Source organism: Hakea prostrata, chromosome 2 (genome assembly GCF_041222555.1).
Source record: "Hakea prostrata isolate BN-2017 chromosome 2, UWA_Hpros_2, whole genome shotgun sequence".
In the NCBI taxonomy this organism is placed as follows: Eukaryota; Viridiplantae; Streptophyta; class Magnoliopsida; order Proteales; family Proteaceae; genus Hakea; species Hakea prostrata.
Genome location: NC_142601.1, coordinates 30,104,939 through 30,125,258, shown reverse-complemented (window position 1 = coordinate 30,125,258; position 20,320 = coordinate 30,104,939). Strand labels below are relative to the sequence as shown.

Sequence of the window (20,320 nt, the reverse complement as noted above, 5' to 3'; positions counted from 1 at the left end):
AGCCTTGAAGAGCTCTCTGGGAACTAAATTTGAGATTAAGGACATGGGGAAGCTTAGGTACTTCCTAGGACTAGAATTGGCATATTGGGAAGTGGTGTTGCCCTCTCTCAAAGGAAGTATACGCTGGACCTACTGGAGGAAACTGGAATGTTAGGGTGTAAGGCAGTAGAGACTTCTATTGAGTCTAATCTACACTTGAAGTCAAAAGAAGGAAGACCAATGGGCAAGACAAGCTATCAAAAGTTGGTGGGGAAGTTTATATATTTGTCTTATACTAGACCAGATATCACATTTGTAGTTAATTTTGTTAGCCAGTATATATGGATGATCCCTACTTCTCATACTTGGCCGCAGTATACCGGATCTTAAGGTATTTGAAGGCTACTTTAGGAAAAGGAATCCTAGTTTTGGCTCATGGACAATTTAAAATTGAGGCATGCATAGATGCAAACTGGGTAGGCTGTCTTGATGATTGGAGATCTACCTCGGGATACTATAAGTAGGAGGCGACTTGGTGGCTTGTAGAAGCAAGAGACAAGCAATGGTTGCAAGGTCTAGTGCAAAAGCCGAATTTAGGGCAATTGCTTAGGGTATTTGTGAGGTACTATGGCTGAAGTGGCTGCTTCAAGAGCTTGGATCAGATTCAGATATTCTTATACTATTGTATTCAGATAGCAAATCAGCAATCAACATAGCTCACAATCTAGTACATCATGACAGGATTGTGGAGATTGACAGACATTTTATCAAAGAAAGTTTGACTGATTCTTATCACTTTTGTTATTGCTGACAATCAGCAGGCTGATGTGGTTATAAAGAGTTTTGAGTACCAGGCAAAGTTCGAAATGTCGACCCATGTCGCCGAAAGTCGACCGACTTTTGGTAGGGGTTCGATGAAAAATCGAACCCCTATTTCGAAGGGTATTTCAGGTCATTTTGACCTGAAATTTGACGTGTAACCTAATTTGAGGCCAATAAACACATTGGGAGTGTTATTTTGACCTAAAACATCACCTAACCTAAAGTTTATAATTGGCACATGTCCGGCTATATGCGGGCAAAACTGGAAGTTTGGAAAATTCATATAAACTAATGTAAATATGCAAAGAGAACACAAATACACTAACACAATTAGTAAAGAGATGTACTAAAGTTTACAATTCATTATACAATTATGTTGAGTATGGCTCATGCTTCACATATTGTTGCCGACGGACACGGGGGTCCCGCTCCCCGGTGAGTGGGCGGGGGGGGGCCGCCCCCGGAGCTTTAGAGGCCCTATGTCACCTTGGCAAAAAACGAACGAAAAATCGGCGAAAAACAAACGAAATACAGTTTATATATGGCAAATTTAGCGACTTGTCGGCGATATATCGCCGACATATGGTGAATGTCGTGTCGCTGGGGGGAGTCGTGTCGCCCCCCAGCGACAGGGCGATATATCGCCCGTGTCGGCGATATATCGCCGACACGTGAACACGGGGGGGCGGGGCCAACAAAAAAAATGGGGGGGTTGGGGGGAAAAAAAACCCCCCCCCCCCCCCCGGGGGGATTGTTGTAAGGCTGCAGCAGTAATATTAATTATAATTAGGGAAGAATTGTCTTCTTAGGATGTTTTATTATTCTCTTTATAATATTCCCACATTGGGAAGATCTGTTTTATTTTTTGCAAGTTATTTGTATAAATGAAGGCTCTTCTATGTCTCTCTGACATGAGTCAGGATTTTCTCAAATCTTAAAACAAGGGGGCTTTTCTCCCTAGGCATCTTATTCCTTAGTGTTTAATTGTTGGACAAGGAGCCAGTGTGGATCCTGCTGATTCTTTGCACCAAGAAGTCCTGATGGTCCCTTGTATTTCCTGTTCTTCATTATCTTAACCTCATAAGCCATTAGAAGACTCATCCCTGCAATTGAACAATCTACTGCTGCATCCTCTTGTAATTCCTTGGTTGGTTTCTATTTCTTAAACCAACATAGTTTCATTCACAGTCTCCTGCATGATCCGGACTTGACTTCTCCCATATTTTAAGCATTCCTCTTCCCTTCCTAGAGCCCCCTTGATTTCACTTTCACCCGCATCTGACTTGCAGATTGTCATCCACAAGATGTCTCCTGAAAAACCCTTTCACCCCAGAGTTTAGCCTCTGTTTTAAAGTAGCACTTTGACCTGCTGCAGAACTGATATAATTTCATGCTTTCATCTTACTTGATCTTGCTACTATCTTGAACTTGTTTGCTTCCCCTGTAGCCCAACCCTGGCCTAACTCTTCACCTATCAAGACACCCTGCCTTAAGCAATTGAGTAGAAACCTTTTCGTTGTTTCCGGATCCTGGTTTTGGAAATGGGTGACCTTTCAATCCTGTTCTGCATTAGCAAGTAGTGACAATGAAATAGGAAGTTACTGAAATTAGAAACTTCAAGAAAGTAATGAATTTATAACTGCTAAAGGCAATCATAAAAGTAGAAACTAAACTGAAATCCTGAATCCTCCTTGCAGTCTGATCGTGGGCCCCCACAGTTCTTCTAGGAATATTTTCACCAAGTCAATCATGGGGCTATCCGAGAGCACTTAATCTTCATCGATTCCCCGTTGTTAGGAACATTCACCCACAACCCATAATTGTCAAGGTGGCGAGGCGAGGCGAGGCGAGGTGATGGAGGACAACAATAACCAGGGCAAAAACAAGCAAGGTTACAAGGCGATAGTAGGTATGCTTGACCCTAGAAATGGGCCTAGGCTCTAGGCAGATGCTTTGATGACCATGCCCACAACTTTTGCAGACCATGACAAACAGTACCATTTGATAGGCGTGCACAACTGTCAATTTTTGTTGGGATAGCGATCTTGAACATCTTGTGATCAACGATCAGGATCTTCTGATGGTCATTAAAAATGACATGATCATGAGTTAGAATCTGATTGTAGGTTCCACAACTGTCATCAGACAGTCAATCAATTCTCCAAGTGCAATCTTGAGAGGGTTATGTACTTCAGTTTGATCTTTATGTACTTCAGTTTGATCTTTCCTTTCATTATCCACCCTCTTATCAATCTCTGATCTGCCTTTATGTAGATTGTATAGTGTTGACATCATATCATAGAAGGTTTTATTACATTCAGCAAGTTCCTGATCTTCTTGTTAGAAAGTCTTTTCTGCAATTCACTGAACCTATTGCTAATTCAAAGAAGTGATTCAGATTGGTCAACCACTATGACGTAGTGGATTGATGGTAATGGTGGCTAGTTCGTTGATGAAGTGAAAATTATAATAAGATGGCATTATCATAATTACGATAAGTTCACCCAAGAGAGTATAATGAATAGGAAGAGTAGACAGGGAAACAAGTTCAAGATATAACAAACACTGGAGGGGATTGGTAATTCTAGTCCAGAAAAAAGGAAAAAGGAAAACTTAAGGACTGAAGCCTAAAAGTTACCAACACATAAGGGAGGGGGTAATGTTGGAAAATGGTGGAGATAGAGGAAGAACTTCTCTGGTTGGGGATGGGTTAGTAGGGGTAGGGATGGCTTTTTATTTCTATTTCTTCTACAGAGGTTTTTTGTTATTGTTGTTGATTTTTTTCCCCCGTAGTGGAAGGGATTAAAGAGGGAAGGTGTACCGTTATTGCCCTATAACAGTGTCAGGAAAAGGTTTTGTGAAGAGATGAGGGAGATGGGTCCTTCCGCCTTGAAACCAATTTGGTGCAGGGCCAACAGTTATGAAAAGAGGGGAAACTTGAGAGGAATCAGAGGGTCAACGGAGAGGGAAGAAATCGCATAAGAATAAGGCTGGGGAAACAAGATTGTTGCACATACCTAGCCACATAGGTTGATTGGCCTACTCAAAAGTATAACTCAAGAATTGCATGCTATTCAATCTAAGTTGTACTTGTAAGTCAAAAGTCGCAAGTGTGGTACTCAATCTTGGTCGAAACTGACTAAGATTTGCAAGAAATAAGAATAAAGAAGATTTGCCAATGCAGAGCTGTTCTAGTGGTGAAACCAACACCTCTTAGTGAAGAGGTCATGGGTTCGACTCTTGTTGAGGCAATATTAATATCCCTATCCCCCGGCTTAATAAGCCCACTTGTACCAAAAAAAAAAAAAGATTAAAGAATATTTAAAAACACAGGTATTGAAACTTTGGTTTGATTTGCCTTGGAAAAGTCTGAGTTTTGACTGAGATATGGTTGAATCAGAGACGATCTTGGTTTGGCTGGTTGTAACTAGTGTAGAAACAAAGATTTAAAACCTAAATAAACCCAACATGATTGTGAAACCTACTTTAATTTGGAAGCTCAAATTTAGAAAAAAAAATCCTACTAGCTATTTACTGCTTGATGTTGCATGTTAATCGCAAAATAGAAATAATGATTATACGACCAGCCAAAGACCCAAACTGAAGTGAGATGATCTCCATCTGGCTATATCCAAAATGGGTTTGCGGTCAGCCAATGCAGTTTATCAGCTTTATGGGAATTCTACTGTTGGCTACCATGGTTATCATCTTAAAGAAGATTTTACCAATGGTGGAATGACAAAAAGGGTAAATAAATTTTTGGGTAGCAGTATGTTAATTTGGGGAATGTAATTAGGAATTTTAGGCAATGCTTGTGGAGGGACAAACTGGAAATTTATGTTTAATTAAAATGTAGAATAAAATAAAAATATAACAGTGGGTGTCTTGGGTAATAGAAAAAGAGAGATGTAAAGGAAACAAAAATTAAAGATGAGGGTTGCAGTATAAAAAGAATGACTTTAAAGAACACAATGTGGGGGTGGAAGGGGAGGGGGGGGGGGGGAGGGTGTCTAATATTAGAACCCAAGAGAGTTTCCATAACTTATTGTTATCAACTTGGCTTATTCCACCGGAATACCTGAGTAGATACTATAAACAAATTGGCATAAGCTTTGTGAAAAATCGACAACCTGAGTGGAGACGGTGAGAGTTCAATTAGAGCTTTGACTTCAATAAGGAATTGCATGAAATCCTGATTGATGTAGGATTCCAGGGCACACAATAGATTTGTTTGCTTGTGGCGGTGATGTAAACTAAATCCAAGACCACGCAATGAGGGCCCAAAAGGTTTACCAACAACCTATGACCCTACCAGCAACCACAATAATTTCATCTAAGTATAGGGGTATTTTGGTAAATTTTATGTGTCTTTGGTCAAGTCCCCGTTGAGTTCAATTAATTGTTAGGACCCTAGATTTATTTTTATTTTCTTATTTGGTTGATTATTGTATGTTTTATTGTAGAGTCATTCACTAGGTAGGATTCCTGATTGTGTTGGAATCCCCTAGTTTGAATCTACGACTCCATATCAACTCTTAGAATCCTAATAATTGGATCAATTTAGAGTAACTTATGATAGAGTCGTTGTTTATGTGAGATGTTGAAAGTCAAGGCAGAGTCCTAATTAGAGTTATGAAATCAGTTTGAAGTCAGCAGGCTTCTTAGTTTGAGAATTAGTTTCTTTCTTTTTGAGGCCATAAATAAAGCCCAACGCAAGTTGAATTGAATAAAATTTTTAAGTCTGGATGAAACAAAGTTGTGGGCTTCCTTGAGAGGTATACGACGGATTGGAGAGTACGTCTTCAAGTTCAGCCATTCTTCTTCAAGTGGAACAACCATTAACCATATCCAAGTGACCATCAACCCTAGCCTTTTCTGTCCTCTGCTAACCTACCTGCAAGCCTCCCCCACTCTTCCCCTCAATCGCTGACATCCCCTGCCCCACTCAGATTCCTTTGGGACCCTTAGAATCCATTCCCTTTCGATTCTAGTTCATCCCCTACCGTCCCTTAACCCTAAATCTTAGGTACAACCCTTCCCCATTCTCCCTCTTTTCTTTTTCTCTAACCTGCGGCAGCTTAGTAAAGCTAGAAAACCAGGAATTTACCTAAACCTAGAACACATCTTCCAAGCCCAACTTCAATACATTCATCCTTTTAGGATTAGCTTTCCCAATCCCTTAGCTGCACTCGATCCTAGCCCCACTGACTTCCAAGAATCCTAACTCCAGTAGGACTCTTCAAAGCTAACCTAATTCAAGGACTGGCCTAAACATATTAGGATTAACCCGAAACTACAGAACACCTACGCCAGCCCCTTCCTGAACCCAACCTAAACCCCAAGTTATCATTCCTTAAGCCATAACCGATATTCACAATTTCGGAATTATAGTACAGGAGCCAAATCCTGATTCCATTCATCGTCAATCCTAAAAGCCTTATACTCAAACCTAAACCTATTCCTAGGTCTAAGACTGCAATTACAGCATAGTAACCAACTGCAAAACCCAAACCCTTTGGTCCTAAGCCTGGCCGAAACCTCCAAGACCTAATCCTAACTTTTGTCAACCCTAATTCGTCTAAGGGATCTCCTATTACAAGCACATACTGTCTTAGAAAACTACTGGTTCCCTGAAAGAGGAACCTGGAGTGAGCCTAAGTCTAGGGCAACATCCTAGAATCTGGTTCACATCAGGCAAAGTCCAAACTAGCAGCTTGGAGTGTTGTGCCCTGCTTTTTTATTTCCCCATCACTTGACCTTTTTCTTTTTAAAGGGGGCGGGGGCGGGGGGGTATTTCTCTCTTCTTTTCTCTACTTTTAAAAATTTTTTTCCCCCTTTTTTCTTGGGAATTTCGTGAGAAAGGGGAGTTAGATTAAGAGAAAAGTAAGGAAGGGTGTTGAAGGTTGTTGACGGATTAGACAATGGGTTTTCCTTATTTATTTATTGAATTTTGTGAAACAGATTCTAATGGAATGGGAAATTGGGAATGGTAAGGAAGGCTTCGGTGAAGTCTCAGTTGAAGTTGCTGCTGGAATGGATGAGATGGCGGGAGGGTTTTGATATAAAGTTGCTGTAGGAAGGGATGAGATGGTGTGAGAGTTTTGAGTTGATTTGTTTTTGAAATTCATTTGAAAAAGTATATATTTCTGCTGGTTCTATGCTAGAACATAAATGGATGAGAGAGAATAATGAAGAAAAGAGCTGTTAAACAATATATACAAAGGTGGGTTTAAGATCATATATACCTAGACAAAGGATGTGCTTCTGTGCATTCCCTTGATTTACTTTCTTGTATTCTTGCATTCCATTTTATGTTGTACGTTCCAAATTGACGAACCACAATGGTGGAAGTTAAGATCCACTTCTACCTAGAAAGATGTCATAGAGAGAGCCAATGAGAGGGAGGGATTCCGAATTTTCAAAGTTATCTATTTTGTATTCCTTCCCTCTATTTATTAAGTTCTTTCCCTCAAACCTAACGGCTTAATAAGAGACCCACTTAGACTCAACCAAGTGGGGAAAGCAACATTTGAGCCCCACTTGGACTCAACCAAATAAAGGTGTAGTTATCAAGGAATAATTGACTGTTTTGCTGCCACCTTAGGTGTAAAATGTAGTAGGTTCGACGCCCACTACGATTAACATCTCTTGCTCGCTATAAGGCGGTGGAACTATCTAAATTAAATGCTCTCATCAATTTGAATAATTTCAATGCGGAAATGGAACGTGTGGCTTTTTGAGATGCATCTGCAGTGAACACTATATCAAGTCTCTATCTAACCAATATGACACATCACTCACAATTATCTCATTATGTCGTAAACAATTCAACTATGCCCAGCTCTACACAGCTCTACACTCTCCCTCATAATGAACAGTGTGAACTAATTTCATATGATATACTCATGACTTTGTTTAATTGACAAGTCACCGGAGCAATGAGCCATAACATTGAAGGGTATGGGATGAAGAGTTTTTTCAAAGTCATCATGCCATTTGGATCATCCCCAATTGCTTTATCAGTCTTGCCTTGCGAGATCGCATCATCCTTGATCCTAAGGAACAAACTTTGGTAGTTATTTTAGTAAAAAATCTATAAAAATAGTCACATATCTCAAGTAAAAAAAATTATAAAATCAAGAAAAATAAATCTAAATAAGTAACTTAATCGGATAATTTTATCGGATGGATAATAATCGGTAAGACATGGGTATACTATATCTGCATCCTATTAGTAATCGGATGGATTTGGATACCGCTAAACGGATGCAAATGCAAATTCGGAAGTGGATTTCGGTTATTCATTTACACCCTTAGCACACAGAACGGAGTATGAATCCATTTTGTTTCTCTCATGATTGGTCAACTTCAACACATGCAACAGAGGTGTATGCTATGACACAACTCGCATTGAGATGGGCATGTCACTACAAAAATAACACTATATGAGTTTTCGTTCAGTCGCTACTTAAAGCGCTTAACTTGATTCTTTTACAATCAATTGCTCAATGACCAATTGTAAATATTTACATTTAGTTATAACACATTTTACAGGAAAATGTGGTGATATAATGTTCGACCAAAGAGTTGTCATCTTATTCCTTACCATGGCACCCTTAATTGGTTCGAAAAGCTCCCTAAAGCCTTACAAATTCATAGGCTTATCTTGTTCACTATCCACAAGTGTCAAAGCAAATTACCCATGTGAATGGGTCAATTAGATGCAAGGTGACATTATAATAATTAGATGTGTGCAACAATCACTTTAAATATATTTGACATTAGTAGGGTTGTAATAGAGATGGGCTAGGCTGGGCATTTTCAAACCCAATCTGAGCCCTAAATGCTTATAAGTAAGTTTATTCTCACCCTGATCTTAATTGAAGGCCTAAAATTTTTGCCCTTGACCCTAAGCTCCAAAGGGTCAAGCTTGTCCCCACGCCCTGATTGTCCCTGATTGAGCTAGGATAGGGTGGGCTAGCCTTGGCGTTGTTCTTTTCTTTGATCGGCCCTCATCCTGGCTGGCAACTCTGATATAAAAATTATCTTAACTAAGTTAAAAATGAGATGTGAAATCGAACATTGTCACTTTCAAAATCTATACTTATTAATTTTAAAATAACAGATCAAAGAAATTTTTTTCAAGGTATTATTATTAAACCTGATATGATAATATTTTGAGCAAATTGCACTGGCATCCCAAAATGGAGGCCTTAAAGCACTGACACCTTATTTTATGTTTAAAAATCACAGAAACCCCAAAAGTGGATTTTTAGTGGATATATTCGTCAAATTTATCACTGAAAACAGTTAAATCACTGTTTATTTTCAAAAATATTACTCTAATAAATAGTGTCCGAAAGATTTTCAGTGACAAATTAGACAAATATATTCAATGAAAATCCAATTTTGGGGTTTCTGTGCTTTTTAAACATAAAATGAGGTGTCAGTGTTTTAATGCCTCAATTTTGGGGTTGCCATGTAATTTGCTCTAATATTTTTATTAGATGTACAAAAGAATAGAACTTCCATAATCTAACTTTTTGTTAAATCTAAAGTGATAAATAAATAAACAAAATGATTTCCAATATCCTTGATAAGTTTTCTATCAATAATATCTCAATTATATAAACAACAAAAAAAATATTATAGTCTAACCTATTGTTAAGAAGTTTGAATTATTTGATTATATAAAGATAAAAATAAAAAGCAATAGATTTTTTAAAATGCTATGAAATTTAATGCAAAAAAAATAATAATAATAAAAAAAATAAAAAGAAGAAGAAAGAAAAGAAAAGAAAAAAAGATGAACTGAGAAGAAAATGCATAAAGATATAAAACAACTTAAAATCTATATTATTTTCTTCCCCATAAACATTAAAACAATTTATAAATCTATATTGTTGTCTTAACACAAAAATCAAGGTTCTTGTCAATGTTGAAATTAGGGATGGGTCGAGATGGGTCAAGCACGACAAACACTAATCCTAGGCGCCCTGGCCCTAAAATTTAGGGTTAGAATATTCTAGCCTTGACCTACCTTCAAGGTTGAAATCTTGAGCCTAGGCCCGAAGGTTGGACAAAGTAGGTTAGGGCCATCAAGGCCAAAGAAGTGAAACAAATAAATGTCCATCCATAAAAAGTGACTAATGAGGAATTTATGTTTCTAATCCTCAATCCAATGTTCTTTATGTGAATAGGGAAAAACATCTCTAACGATGGACTTCATCAAAGGTTTAGCCAATACGTTGCTAGTGGAGATATACTTTAGGACCACTTCATACTTGAGCAACCATATCCTTAATGTAATCATATCAATGCATTTGGCCTTCCCATAGAATTTTGGGTCTCATATAAAAGCCAATACTACTATGTTTTCTTAGTGCATTAGCACTCTATTGCTCATTGATCAGCTATTACAAGTCTTTGTGAGAAACCATTAAGTAAAATGGCATCGTACATCTTTGCTAAATAGCAACATACTCTGACTCCATTATAGATAGGTGTTTGTGAAATTAAATTACCGCAAGCGCACATTATCGTGTAGCTAACGGGTTGATATCAGGGAGATATGCCGCTTAGAATTCATCTTCTTAATGGTAATACGAGAGTGGAATGATTCAAATTTGTTAACTAATTAATTAAACTAAACGAACAATCCTAATCCATACATCTAATGCAATCGAATTAAGACGAAAAATAAAGCAAACATAACCAACGCATAAATAAAAGGTAGGAAAAAAAAATCTGCAAACAATAAAAATAAAAGGGAATTGATCCGAGTGTCAACTTTGGATTGAGGGAAGGGAAGTATAATTATAATGAATTTGACTGTGGACCCTTTGCCTTAGCTTACAGTCCATCGATCGAGGGAAAGGATATTAAAGAGAAAAAAGAAAAGAAAAGTGTTGAAAGTAAATAACAAAGCAATAAAAGCAAAAGGGAAACCTTAACTAAAGAGAGGCACGACTGTAGGCATCTTTGATCAAGGACCTAGGGGGAAGGGAGAAACAATAAATAAATGCTGAAATTAAATCCTAAATTAAGAATATGGAGGGGTAGATAGAAGCGGGAATGGAGGGGGGAGCTTATTGAAGAATGTTACTTACTTGCATATTTGAATCTCCAAAAAAGAACTTGAATAAACTATTCAAATCTCAACCAATTTTAACAACCAGATCTAGAATGATCTAGATCTGCAATTGCTAGACCTAGAGAGAAAACAAATCCTCAAACTTGAAAATTGAACTTGAACTTAAAATTGCATTGATAAAAATAAAGGAAATATACTTGCGTAAAATAAATTATACAACTTCAATATTTCTTGCAAAACATTAAAGCCTAAATATTCAATCTAGAATTAGAACCCACAAAGTAATCAAAGAATTAGAGAAAATCTAGAACAAGCTAAAGAGAATAGAAAGTGCAAGACTAAAATAAACTAAAGAGAAAATAAAGTTGTTTAGATTTAAGAGGGAAGGTAATATTTATAGGAGAAGGAGAATAATTTACAAACAAGGAAATAATAAATACATAAAAAGGAGTAAAATAGAAAAGAAAAAGAAATAAAAGAAATAAAGAAAGATCAAATTCGTTAGAAATTCTAACTAGAGAGAGAGAGAGAGAGAGAGAGAGAGAGAGAGAGAGAGAGAGAGAGAAAACTAATAAGAGAAATAAATAAAATCTAAAAAAAAATATATTATAAAAAATAGAAAATGCTAATCTTTGATTACTTGTGGGGCTCATACATTCATTCAATTCAATATAGAAAAATAAAATAAAAATTCTAATTTAATTTTATAAGATATTTTGGAGTTGGCCCATATTTGCATCTTTAGTCCATCATGCTCCAAATTAGGCCCACTTGAGAATTTGAACGGACCTCTTGACGTGTAAAATCGCATGTTTCATACCCAAAACACAAGATATTCGTTCAAGTCCTTAAAATTCATAAAATCTTCAAAAACAACATAAAACCCAAGGTAGCTCCACTCTAAGTGTGTAAAATGCATGTTTTATGCCCTAAGATTTCACACATAAATGTGCTCATCAATAGGGCTATGGCGATCTGTTTCTTGTCACTTCAAGCAACAACTTTGTCACATAGAACAAAAGTAAATCTCAGTATGTTCTTGCCCTCGTTTCTATAATTGGCCAAAATGCTTTAGCCTCTCATTCTCACATGTGAACCACTATAGACAATCTAAGGTTTATAGCCAACGAAGATGTTAAAAGGATTCTATTTATTGGTCATTAATGACCTAGCCCTTGAATACTTTGTAAGATTAACCATTTCAATTGCATAGCATAAATTTGCATGCGTGCACATCATCATTTGCATCATACTACCTATTACATTGGGTACCTTAGACATATGGTTTCTTTCTCTCTTCATCAATCTCAGAATATTGGTCTAGGTTCAAATATATGCCTTGTCCATTGGAGTGTCTATGATTTTTTAGTTGCTTATATGGAGTTGCTCAAGGCATTTCCCTTAGATAAGTCTTATAAGACATATCAAGGAATTTCCTAGTGCCTTCCCATACAAACTCTAACTCTAGGCACAACACGAAGTTGGCCCCACCCATGTCCTTAGTTTGAAAAACTATAGGACAACCACTTCTAAGTGGCGACAAAAATCTCAATGTTATCTCCACTTCTTAGGATGTTGTCAATATAATTAGATATGAAACCTTCTTTGGACCATTTAACATAATAGATGTGATAACATGATCAAATTTCATGTGCCGTTGCCTAGTCGATTGCTTACCCTAGATAGTACATTTGAGAAAGCAAGCTTTGCGTTACTATCCCTTGACCACAAAACCCATTGGTTGCATCATAAACGACTCATCTTTTAGTTCTCCTGTGAGGAAAATATTATTATTAATTTCCATCTAGTAGACTTTCAAAACCAACCTTGTGACAAGCAAGAGGCAAATCGAGGTCATTCTCACCGCAAGGGAGAGTGTCACATCATTGTAACCTACTCAGTGGTCTACATCTTCATTTTGGGCATATCCCTATGCCACAAGGCATACATTAGAAAATCAACGTCATCTTCATAGTAGCCTATGGATTTCCTTTGCTAGTTAGGGGTGCTTAACCTACTAAAAGCAAGCTCTTCCTCTTCTCTTGAAGCACAACTAAGAAAATTTTGTTCAACTTAAAAAGGATGAAATGTGAATGTGTTCTTAGGTGCTTTTATGCACAAGGGGATCTTGATTGTCTGGTTGTATGCTTCCTCTAGGTAGCACTCCCACTAGACTGATGTTGAATCTCATATTCTCTGGCAATTATACGATGGATTTTTTTAATTCTCCACTATTGCCCAGAGTAGGTTAGATACTTTTAGCAATCTCTTATCTCATAAGTTCAAGTTCCCTACTAGCGTGTTTTATGCTAGGAAATTAGTCTTGAGACAATATTTGCATGATTCTATAATGTTCATTCCTTTGACTTAGTATTCATCGCAAAATGTAGCCTTTGAAGCCATTAAAGTATCTAATAAAGATTTTTTTTCCTGCTCTAAGGCTAAATCTCCCACACTTGTAGGTGGTACAATGAATATAACTAGCACATCTCTATGGTTGCATATGCCCCAAGTTGAGCTATGTACCATTTCACCATTGATAGGGAGTGGAGCATATTGATTGGGATGGCACTTTGTTATGGACGTAAGTAATAGTCATAAGAGTGTCTCCCTAGTAGGATATTGGGAGATCGGCCTATGCCATTCTAACGATATCTTGAAGTGAAGATGTTTATACTCCCTGCTACATTATTTTGTTTCAAGGTAGAAAGAATTTTCAAATTATCTTCACATTACTGGTCCGCATTGTCCAAATAAATAAGCTCAATGGTATGGGTTACCAGAAAAACAAGACTCACATATTGATATATTAGCCTTAGCGAGTGGGTCTAGAAGACCTTCTCTAGCTAGCCTATCAATCTTGTCATTATTCATGCTAGGAGATTGTTTAGAACCATAATAAATTTAGATCATAAAAGATGAAGCAAAAACAACTAGATTAACTAAATCTAACATAGTGAAACCATTCTAAAGTCACAATGTCCAAACAAACTGCCATTGGAACATATTTCCATTGAACACCTATTAAAGATAAATGAATTTTACAAAGATAGAAACTACTAAAACTGTACTAAATTACTTTGGATTTCTATTGTATTTAGCATATCACGATGAAGTAAGGCGTGAAGTGTGCAAAGATTCCCATGTAGATATTTTGGGAGCCATTCGGAATAGTCCTGTAATCTTTAGGTCCCCCTTTATCTCTAGCAATATTCCTTGTTGCTCCTATGTACACAATCCAATCAGGCTAGGTATGAGCAACAAAAAATATAATATATATAATAATATTATAAAGAATAGAGAGGGATTGAAATGGTACTCACTTTGGCCCACTGCAATCATGAGCAAAGTGCCCCATTTTCTGGCAGTTATAATATTTGAGTTTGCAAGGATCTCTCTTTCTACCATGCTTGCCTATTTGTCGCTTGGTAAAATGCCTCCACTTATGCTTGGTTCAACCGTTCAAAGCCTTAATCTTCTTGCTTTGCCTTGTCTCTTAAGCTAAACCCAACTGTCTTGCATTGTCTCGTTTGAGAGATAAGGGTTTATGTTTGGGTCGTCTCTTGGCACTCTGTTTCTAGTTCCACATAAGCAATGACATGGATGGAAGTTTTGTTGTTGTCATTTGTGTAAGAATCTTTCTTATTTGGGCCCAACAATTAAGTGATGTCTTAATGACAACTTGAACCTATTGCTCATCTGAAAGGGTGTACCCAGCATCATCTAATTCTTTTCTCATGTGTTTCACATCCCTTTAGGTGTTCAAGCATGGTACGGTCAGCTTCCTTACGGTACATGTCAAACTTCAAGGTCATGGCTCTTAACCTAGTAGTTGATGTACCTCTATATTCTAATTTTGTTTGATCCCACATAGATAGCATATCTAAATAATTAGGTCTTTATGCATACTGCTAAACATAAGATAGTTCCTTTCTAAAACCAAGTTTCAATTGCATTCTTTTCTTGACAATGTCGGGAAGTATTACATGTTTTGGTTTTTAATTCTCCATGGTTGCCTAGACTAGGTTAGATATTTTCAACAATCTCTATCTCATTGGTTCTTTCTTTCTTTCTTTCTTTTGGTAATTATCTCATAGGTTCAAGTTCCCTATTGGCATCTTTTATGCTAGGAAATCAGTCTCAAGAAAATATAGATTGTATGACTCTGTGTCATTCCTTCAACTTAGTATTCATCGTAAAGTGTAGTCTTTTGAGCCATTAAAGTATCTAATAAAGATTTGTTTTCCTACTCTAGGGCTAATCTCCCACATTTGTAGGTGGTACAATGAATATAACTAGCAACATCTCTATGGTTGCATATGCCCCAAGTCAAGCTTTGCACCATTTCACAATTCATAGGGAGTGGAGTGTATTGATTGTGATGGCACTTTGTTGTGGACGTAAGTAGTAGTCATAAGTGTGTTCCTCTAGTATATTGGGAGATCAGCCAATGCTATTCTAACCATATCTAGAAGTGAAAATGTTTCTACTCCTTGCTATATTATTTTGTTTCAGGGTAGAAAGAGTTTTCAAATTACCTTCACATTACCTTAACATTACTACCCGGTTTCCAAATGAATAAGCTCAATGATATGGGTTAACAAGGCTCACATATTGATAGATTAGCCTTAGTGAGTGGGTCTAGAAGACTTTCTCTGGCTAGCCTAGCAATCTTGTCATGATTCATGTGTCCTAATCTAGTATGCTTGGAGATTATTCAAAATCACAATAAATATAGATCATAAAAATGAAGTAGAAACAACTAAATTAAATAAATCTAACTTAGTGAAACCATTTTAAAGTCATAGTGTCCAAAGAAATTGCCATTGGAACATATTTCCATTGAACACCTATCAAAGATAAAGGAATTTTTCAAAGACAGAAAATGCTAAAACTAAAACTAAAACTAGATTAAGTTAGATTTCCATTGTACTTAGCATATCATGGCAAAGTAAGGCGATGAGTGTGCAAAGCGAGCTTAGGGGTACCACCCCCACCGTATTGCTTCAATAGTCCTGTAATCTATAGGCCCCCCTCGTTCTCTAGCAATATTCCTTGTTGATCATGCATACTCTGTGGAATCCAGCCCTATCCTAACCCTGACCCTGACCCGGAATCCTTGATGTTTGTAGGTCAGAAGACCCGGAGTGGAAGAAGAAGAGATCTGTGGGCCATATCTGTAAAAGACATGGTGTTTGATTCCAAGCCCATGGACACAAATGATGGTGCCCCTTTCTTGGATGCACTGTCAGTGTTTAGTGAGAAGCTGCACCTAGAAGGGGGGGGGGAGCTTAGTGAAGTACCAAGATTAGTCCCACCTGGAGCGGAGGCGGCCATGTCTTGTTTCTTTTGTTTATGTTATTGAAGAGACACTGTATAAGTTAGAAGAGACATTAGCTTAGTTTTTTACTTCTTTCTTTCCTTTCTTTTGAGTACTGGAATTGTAACCTTTAATTGTATTCGAACTACTTTTCCGCTACGATTTGGGGAGTGATTTTCACTCACTCTTCATATTGATTATACATACATTGGTATCATTTCTTTCCACACTTTGATTATATTGTTTTGTTTCTTCTTATCCTGATCTCATTATTATATGATATTACATTGATTACATTTGGTCATGATTATGTTATTGTATATGTGGGAGGTTGGTTTTCCCGATACTTGATCTTCGGGGTTGTGGATCACACACCCGGGTATGCTAGGTAGGGTACCGGCTGGGTAGATGTGACAGTAAATATGCCTCCACTTTTGCTTGGTGAAAAGCTTCAACCTTCCTGCTTTGCCTTGTCTCTTATGCTAAACCCAAATGTCTTGCATTGTCTTGTTTGAGAGACAAGGGTTTATGTTTGGGTTGCCTCTTGGCACTCTTTTTCTAATTCCACATTAGCGGCAACATTGATGGAATTTTTGGTGTTGTCATTTTGTGTAAGAATCTTTCTTATTTAGTCCCAGGAATTAGGTCATGTCTTAATGAAAGCTTGAACCTGCTGTTCATATATAAGGGTATACCTAGCAACATCTAATTCTCTTCTTATTTCTTTCACAACCCTTAGGTGCTCAAGCATGGTATGGTCAAGGTTCTTACGGTACATGTCAAACTTCAAGGTCATGGCTCTTAACATTGTAGTTGATGTGCCCCTATATTCTAATTTTGCCTGGTCCCACATAGATAACATATCCAATAATTAGGTTTATGCATGTTTCCAAGCATAAGGTAGCTCCTTTCAAACCAAGTTTTGTTTGCATTCTTTTCTTGAAAGTGTCAGGAAGTATTACCCTCTTCAGGTTTCTTCATTTTAGAGGTTATCAAGTCTAGGTAACTTTGTTCATTAAGCGTGAACAAAATCTTACGATGCCACATGTCATAATTGGTTTCATCCAACTTACAACATTTGTTAAAGTTAGCAATTTCATAAAGGGTGGTCATTACTATATTTAGCAATTGCAATTAGACATTGAATACACTTTTAAATCTTGTTCAAGGAACCTTGACTAAAAGTAAATGGTCTCCTACTTACACATTGAGACAAAAAATTTGCTAAGCTCATAATCAAATCTCACAAGAGTGAATTGGTAAAATATATTTTTTCAATTAGTTTCGAACAAATAAGGAGAAAATTAATATTCCAAAACCATAAGATTGTGTCATACATGTTTACCCAAAAAAAAAGATTGTATCATACATGTGGTTGCACATAAGTCTCACTAGAGGAGCACAAAATTTGGTACTTTAACTGCAACATCGAGTCAGTATAAAATTGGGATGCATAGTGTAGTGGCAACCGTTTACATGGCTTCTAAAATAATTAGAATTACAAATTTTATAATTACATCTCATTGAGTTCTACCACAATACTACGAGATTGTATCACACTTTGCATCGCTTTTAAATACTAACTGTAATATACATTCATAAAAATATGTCATTTACACAAAACACCAAATGGACTCTTCAATAACAACTAAATAAACATCCATTATATGGTTTGTTTGGAAGAGTTTGGTTATGCATTGAACAAATGGAGAAAATTAAAAGCTTAAACTGCCATGGGAGGATATAAATTGCCAATTAAAATTTTACAGAATGAAAATTTTCAAAACAATCATATCAGGCATTACAATTAATTCAAGTAGAAGAAAAAAATGCACAAAACCAATTTATGCAATCATTTAAATTACTTCAACCAAAATCTTTTCTTTCCTTTATTTTTCTTTAGATATAATTTGACATTTTTTTTATTAAAAAAGGGTGGATCCAATAAAAAAAAAAAACTGGTCTGAATCAGAAATCAAAATGGTGTAAGGACCTTACATTTCTAACATATTTCTTTTTAAAGATTTGAGGTCACAAAGAAAGGAAAATTTTTCCCTTTTTTTATTTTCCTTATTGAATACCTTTTTTTGCTCTCTACCAAACAGATTCAAGTAAGAAACGTTACATCAACTCGCCTTTTTTTTTTTTTTTTCTTTTTACGGTGAAACGTCAAACACTTTTTTCATCCCTTGTCGGGTCTCCACTATGATATAGACATGATTGAGATGATCACACTTTTTGTTTCAAAAGTTCTATGGCTTAAGTGACATCTTTCAGAAAAGAATTCTTTTTTGTGGGCATCAACATAAATTTTCAAAGAATTTGAAGAAGAGGAAAAAGTAACTCTTACTTATAAAAAGACTTTTCAAATAAGGACTTGCACCAAGTGTTTCTCTTTCAAGAAACACTAAAAACAATTTTAAGTGTTTCTAAAAGCAAAATACTTTTTTTAGGCATTTGATGTTTGATGAAACTTGTTTTTGGAAGTAAAAAGCTTGAAATACTGATAAAATTTTCCATTGTTATGAATATAGTGCCAAATTCTATAAATAATCCTTCCAAAACTATCTCATTTATAAATAATTGACACCGAATTTTGCTTTGAGGATAAATGAAACAACAAATAGTGGTTGTGTTGAAAGTGTTTCTCGAAGCAAATTTTTTTTTCCATAAATTTCAATTTATTTTGCAAAAATCATGGGAAATGAAATGGTTTTATCAAATAATTTTTGTCTAATTTTTCTTTCTTGAAGGAAGAAATTCTAAAAACTATTTTTTGGTAGGTTATCAAACTGATCGTGAGTTTCTTTTTATTTTGATTATTATAACGTGTTATCAATCCAAAAAAATGAAAATGCCTGACCTTAAACAGAAAGGATCATTTAAAACAACTCTAATGCAAAAACGAAGTACTTTTTCCTTTTTTTGAACTTCTCTTCTGAAGACTGTTAAGGAATAATATATTTGTATTCTATATTATTCTTGTATTCTAGTTTTGCCCTCATCCTTTGGTTATATAAATAAAAGTGTTTAACTCACTATGGGTTAACACGAGAATTCATTTCAACATGGTATCATTTGCTTATGTTCCTGGTCCGCTTGCACTTTGTCTCGAGAGTTCTCATTTCGAATTAGGTTTTTAGATTTTGTCTTTGCTTCTCTTTGCCATTCTTTAGTTTTTCTTCATCTTGTTCGTGTGTTCTTCGGCTGCTGCGTGTTCTTCTTTTGCTGCGTGATCTGCATGTTCGGCTGCGTGCTCGTTCGTCTCTGTTGTTTGTGTCTTGCTGCTGTGTGCTCAATCGGTTTTGTGTGTTCTTCAGCTGCTCTGTGTGTGTTCTTCGGCTGTGTTCTTTGTTATTTGGTGCTTTCTGGATCTTGTTTGAAGATTTGTGGTTTTTGCTCGAGATTTGTGGAATTAATTGGATCTTATTCTAGCTATAAGCAATTTCTTGGATTTGAGCAGTCTCTTGACCTTGTGGAAATTTTTCGTGGATTTATTGTTCTCTGTTTCTTGGATTTGTGCATCTTGATTTGATCAATTTCCTCTGCTCATATGGCGTCTGATTCTTCAACCTCTACTCCTGTTGTTGGGACTTCTTTTTCTGATGCTTCTTTGTCTTTGTCGATTTCGAATGCACATCATTATCTCCCTGTCAAGCTATCATCGATGAATTTTCTCGTTTGGAGGTCTCAGTTCATCCCTCTTCTGAAATCTACTGGATTGATGGAACCAATGTTTGTCCCTTGCCATTTCTTGATCCTCTGGCTACCCCTCCAACACCTAATCCGGCTTATTTTGTTTGGCAAAAGCATGACCAAATGCTTTTAAGCTGGATACTTGTGGCCTTAACAGAATCTGTGCATTCTCAGGTTGTCAACATCTCCACTTCTTTGGGAGTTTGGACTGCATTATCTTCCGCTTATGCGTCGTCCTCTCAGGCACGCATTATGCAGCTGCAACTTCAGCTTCACAATATAAAGAAAGGATCAGATATGATTGTTGCATATTTGCTCTTGTCAAACAACTTGCTGATGCTCTTTCCCTTGCTTCTCACCCAATTTATGATTCTGAGATGGTGTTGTACATTCTTGGTGGCCTTGGTCAT

The 20,320-nt window shown here is 36.6% G+C and overlaps 1 protein-coding gene across 5 annotated transcripts in view; it reads left to right on the top strand.

Annotated features, from left to right (window-relative positions):
- The window catches only part of LOC149024205 (uncharacterized), a 72,609-nt gene that overhangs the window by 34,397 nt on the left and 17,892 nt on the right, over nucleotides 1–20,320 (top strand). The window contains exon 4 of one of the 5 annotated variants that reach the window (XM_089144513.1): nucleotides 16,954–17,293. The exons of 1 other annotated variant lie outside the window; for it this stretch is intronic. The gene's annotated coding sequence lies outside the window, so the exon portion shown is untranslated. Of the gene's footprint in view, nucleotides 1–6,762; nucleotides 9,071–14,652; nucleotides 14,672–16,026; nucleotides 16,530–16,953; nucleotides 17,294–20,320 lie in introns of those variants that run through there. 3 more of the 5 variants (XM_089144517.1, XM_089144516.1, XM_089144515.1) reach the window with 3 other exon arrangements.